The sequence below is a fragment of the Lepidochelys kempii genome, chromosome 25, assembly GCF_965140285.1.
Source record: "Lepidochelys kempii isolate rLepKem1 chromosome 25, rLepKem1.hap1, whole genome shotgun sequence".
Taxonomy (NCBI): Eukaryota; Metazoa; Chordata; order Testudines; family Cheloniidae; genus Lepidochelys; species Lepidochelys kempii.
Window position 1 is genome coordinate 3,289,085 of NC_136404.1, and position 5,231 is coordinate 3,294,315.

General features: G+C 51.9%; 1 non-coding gene across 1 annotated transcript; it reads left to right on the plus strand.

The window, feature by feature from the left end:
- Positions 1–243: 243 nt before the first annotated feature.
- TRNAF-GAA (transfer RNA phenylalanine (anticodon GAA)) lies at positions 244–316 on the plus strand. The gene has a single exon. It is a non-coding gene; the product is annotated as a tRNA-Phe (tRNA).
- The last annotated feature ends 4,915 nt before the right edge of the window (positions 317–5,231 follow it).

A 5,231-nucleotide genomic window follows, 5' to 3' on the forward strand; every position in this document is an offset into this window, starting at 1 on the left:
AGTGTAGCTCAGGGTCCAGCTCAACTTTCTCCCTGTACCACTGGCCCCTCGTCCCCTTCCACCACTAGGTCAACCCGGGAACTAAGGCAGGAATAGAGTGAGGAAGCAAGTCAAGCTGAGCAAGGCAGGCAAAAGCGAGTCTTGCCATCATGGGCCTCTCACAACGATGTCCTTTTTGTGTGCCACAGCTGACAAAAACATCCCGGACAGAGAAGCAGCAGGCCAAAAGAGAGCCATGGAGCTCCCGAAGTAGCTCAGTTGGGAGAGCATTAGACTGAAGATCTAAAAGTCCCTGGTTCAATCCCAGGCTTTGGCAGGCCCTTTCCTCCTCCTTTGTGCAGGGGTGGCTTGTTTTCTGGGAGGGCATTGGCACCTTTACCTGAGGCGGGTCCCTGATTTTGAGCTTCCCAGCAGGACAACAGAGCAACAACTGGCCCACCTGACCTTTAACAGTAAGAGAAGGGAGCTGTCTTTCCCTGGCAACTTATTGGTGGACCCAATATGGCAGGAAGAGAGTGAAGTAGGGCAGCCGTCAGGAAGGGTGTGGGGCAGTGACAGGCAGGGATTGGGGTCGAAAGCTCCTCTGCACAGGTTGGGATGGGAAGGCGGGGTTAGAATTTCCCTCCAAAGCTATTTTAGGGTCTGATCCTACAAGCCTCCCACGTACCCAGTGCAGGATGGCTCCAGACTCCTCACCCAGTCCAGTGTTGGTGTATACAGCAGAGAATTGGAAGCAGCAAATCGGGGGGGTCGTATAAAGAGACTAGAAATACAACAATTTACTTCTGAAAGAGAAGAAAAGACGACATTACCAAGCTGCATAATGGGGCGACCTGACCCTCAGAGACTGCGAAGGGAAATCTCAGGGGCTCTGCTCACCTGGCCCCAGGCCTGTGTCCTCAGGACAGGTCTGTGGGAGAAGGGAAATCGCCAGAGAGAGGAGTGGGACCCAGTGTGGATTTTTGGGCTGTGGCAGGGAATTTAGGTCCTGAGACTGGAGCCATAAAGAGGGAGTGAGTGAAGGCTCCCCTCTGCTTTCAGGCTGAAGGAATCCTGGGTTGGTCAGTCTGTCCAGGGGGGGTCACATTGCTCACAGGCAAAGAGCGGAGGAGAACTGCCCCCAGAATGACACATGCAGATCCTGGAGAAAAAGAAAGAGAAAAGAGACCAGCAGCAGGTGAAGGTGGCTGAGTGGGGGATTCCCTTGCGTGTGTGACGGAGCACTTGGGAAGCTGTGTCCATTCAAACACACTGAGCTTTAATATGGAGGAAGGCCGGACTTCTGTGACTTGGTAAAGGATTTAGGTGTCATAATGGACATACAACTCAGCATGAAATCCCCGTGCGATGCTGTGGCCATCCTTGGATGCACAGACAAGGAGAATAGTGACTAGAAATAGGGCACCAGAGATATCTCTGTATACCACCATGGTCAGACCAACACCGGAATCTTGCATACAGTCATGTTGGCCGCATTTTAAAAGGAAGAATGAAAAATTGGACAGGGGACAGAGAACCCCCCCCCCCCAAAAAAAAAAGGAGCTGAAAAGTTGCCTTTCAGTGCGATACAAGAGCTGAATCTGTTCAGTTTCTCACAAAGACCAAGAGGTCACTTGATGACAGTGCGCAAATCCCCTCACAAAGAGAAACCTGGGTACGAAAGGGCTCTTTAACTGAGCAGCGAAAGGCAGAACAAGAACCAATGGCTGGAAGTTCATGCCAGAGAAACTGACATTAGAAATTTGGGACACATTTGAGATTGGGTGATTAAACATTGGAACAAGGTACCCAGGGCAATGATGGATTCTCCACTCCACGTGGAGGTGACAGGAGGGGGCAGGAGGTGCTGAAGCAAGTGCTCTCAGGTGATATAGAAAACAATTTCTCTCCGGTGCTTGGCCGGTGGGCCTTGCTTACATGCTCAGGGTCTCACTGATATCCATTTTGGGGGGTTAGGAAGGAATTTCCCCCAGGTCAGATTGGCAGGGATATTGGAGTTTTTGCCGTCCCCTGTGGCATGGGGCACAAGTGACTTGCCTGGATCAGCTGGGTGTCATGTGTCTGGGGGTCACACTGGATTATTTTGTTGTCTTGACTGGCCTGAAAATCTAGACCTGGATGTTCTGGCTCTAATGTTGCAATGTCTGACCTATGGTCACTCCAGCTCCCAAGTGCCTCTTCCGAGTCGAATCCCCAGCCAGTCTTCAGAGGACGGCAGCTGCTGCTCAAGGCAATCGGAGCTGGTGGGAGTGACTCTGGGGCAGTCACTAGCCACAGAAAACAGACCCTCTCCCAACACCCCGACTGCTGCCCCTCAGGTCTCTGGCCATACAGGAGATGGGCCAGGCCCCCGTGGGAGGAATGAGGGGGATAGAAACCCCCAGGATGCAGAGTTGTGTGTTTCAGCCATGTTGGTGCATGGGTCTCACTCAGACCCATGCACTGTACCCACACACAGAGCCAGTTTGGACTGTTGAACCCCAGACCCATGAGGGACGTGTTCAGCTCAGCATCAGTTGGGCTTTAACCCATGAGAAATAACCCTGGAGTTATAGTGGGGTCTCAGGGCCAGAGGACCCCAGACCCCTGAGCTGTCAGCGGAGAGCCAGGTGACCCGTCAGCACGAGGTCTTGTGCGTCAGCAGGAGGCCTTGTGCGTGGGGGGAAGACACATGGCTCAGGGAAAGGGGAAGATCACACACACAGCCGGAGCCCTCACCCGGTCCTGCACCCCTGCCCCAGCCCGGTGCCGGATCCTGCACCCTGAACCCCTCATTTCTGGCTTCACCCCAGAGCCTGCACCCCCCATTAGAGCCCTCACCCCTCCTGCATCCCACCCCCCTGCCCCAGCCCAGTGATAGTGAGTGTGGGTGGGGGAGAGCAAGCCACCAAGGGAGGGAGAATGGAGTGAACTGGGGGCGGGGCCTCTGAGAAGGGGCAGGGCAGGACCTGAGAGAAGGGGCGGGGCTAAGGGGTTCGGTATTGTGCAGAAAGTTAGTAACCTGACATCAGGCCTGGCATAGGTGCTGCCTTTTGGTTTTGCCAGTAGGTCCCCCATCCCAGCTCTGCCCTCTCCCCCAAGGCCCCAGCCCCACCTCCACCCCACCCTGCTCTGCCCCCTTCCCTGAGGGCATCCCACTCAATCCTTCCTGCCCCCTTCTGCCTTAAGGGCAGGGGGGGGGGTGTTTGGAGGGGCTCAGCTCCCCCCAACTGGCAATTTTCAGCATATTCATGCACTTTTCATATTCAACCATTTGGGAGCCCTGTGGATGCGATGGGGTGTCTGGAATGGGGCGTGTGTGATCCCACGGTGCCCCTTCCCCTCTGCCTGCAGAGCTGAGGACAGATGGGTCTGAGGAGATGAAGATGAAGATGGTGTCTAAGACGAGGCCAGGTGACTTCTGTGGAGGGAGACATGCTGGACAATGCTAAGGATTGGGGAGACAACCAGGTGTGAGCCCAGGGCGCAGAGAGCTGGGGAGGATGTCTGTGTCTGAAACACTTCCCTGTCCTCTCTCACAGATGGAGTCCAAGAGGGATAGGAAGGAGAGAATGAGCACCCCAGTACTCAAGAATAATAAGGTGCATCCTAGCTGGGCCCAGGGCTCTGCGGGGTTAAGACCAGTGGAAGGGACAAGAGTCTCCTGTGGACAAGAGTCTCCTGTGTAGAGTGACGATTTTGGGTGCAGGTGCACTGGGATGCTTCTAATTGTAGCTCCGAGAACATCATGGGAAGGGGGTTCAGAGTAGATCCCTGGGGTGTGGGAGATGCGAAAAAAAGAGCCCCGCCATCACGGTAGAGCGTGACCGTAACTTTTGTTTTTCCTTCTTGCATTGTGTTTGGCACCAAGGGAAAAGAAGTGTGTGTGTGTGTGTGTGTGTGTCTTGATGCCAGGCAAGACCTGTCCAGCTCACCTTCTCTCTCTTTTTACTGCCTCCTACCACAGGCCCTGGGCCGGAGAAGTGCACATTGATCCCCACAGGCTTGGTCTCGAGGCCTGCACCATCTGGTGGGAGGGAAAAGAATCATACCAGGTCCTGGAGGCTGGGTAGCTGGATTACCCAGCTGATATTCTATGATTCTATGATTCTATGAATTACTAGTGCTAATCACAATTGTCACATTTACAAATTCTATTCAGATCCCACGATGTGAAGTGTCAAAAGGAGGAAACACATGGACGGCTACACATGCAACCTGTGGTAATAAAGCTAATGAAGACTATGAGAATCTCCCCATAGAAAGATGTACCACTAATACTCCAACAGGAATTTGGCAGTGTCGGTATATGGTTTATGGATTAGATGGGGGAATCTCAACCAGGTGGAGAATATCAAATTTATCAGGAAATATCGCATGGTACTCCCTGGGTGCTGCCATGATTAATGATAGTGGAAAACACAGTTACCCAGCTATGTGGTTTGTTACAGAGGGTCCAAAGAATATAACCCTCTGGTCTCCTGGAGCAAATGAACCCTCTTGGGAAAATAGGGCCCCACATTTAGGGTGTGATGTTACCATATGTAACCACAATGGTACTTCCATGGAAGATAATCCCTGAAGGTGTGATTGTTATGTACATATTACATTAGGCGTAAAATCCCCTTTGGGATGCTGGGTGTATGATGAGTTAACCATTTTACAGAATGTAACCCTACAGGTGATATGGATGCCAAGTTGGAAGAATCCAAATTTAAAGTGGCCACAGCCTGGAGCCAAGAATATTCCCCGACGAGCAAATGTATGGGAGCCATTGTGGGAGCAGGTGCAGCCAGCACTTTTTAACATGTCCTTTCACTCTATTACATGGGTGGTACGCCCCAAGGAATGGTGGGTGGACCAAATCCATCCTAATTGTAGTATGTACATAAAAGGATTGAAACAACAATTCAATGCATGGGTGAGGGGACACACCTGGAATCGTCGTCGGAAAAGGGGGTTGTGGGCAGCGGGGAACACTATGCTGGGTACATGGAATCTGGGGGACGAGTGGGTAACCAAACAATTAGTAAGCCAAAATGTGAAATTTCAACAACAAATTAATGAATTAATGGCACAGCAACTATCAGCAGTTGCCACAAGGTGGAGGACAGCAGTAGAGGTAAACTTGCAGTTAACTCATTGGGCAGGGGACCTGTTGACATGGGTAGAGGATGGCTTCAGAAGACTAACATGGGGAGAAGTGTGCGTAGGTATTCAAAATGCTCAGTTAATAATGTTAATGGATATTA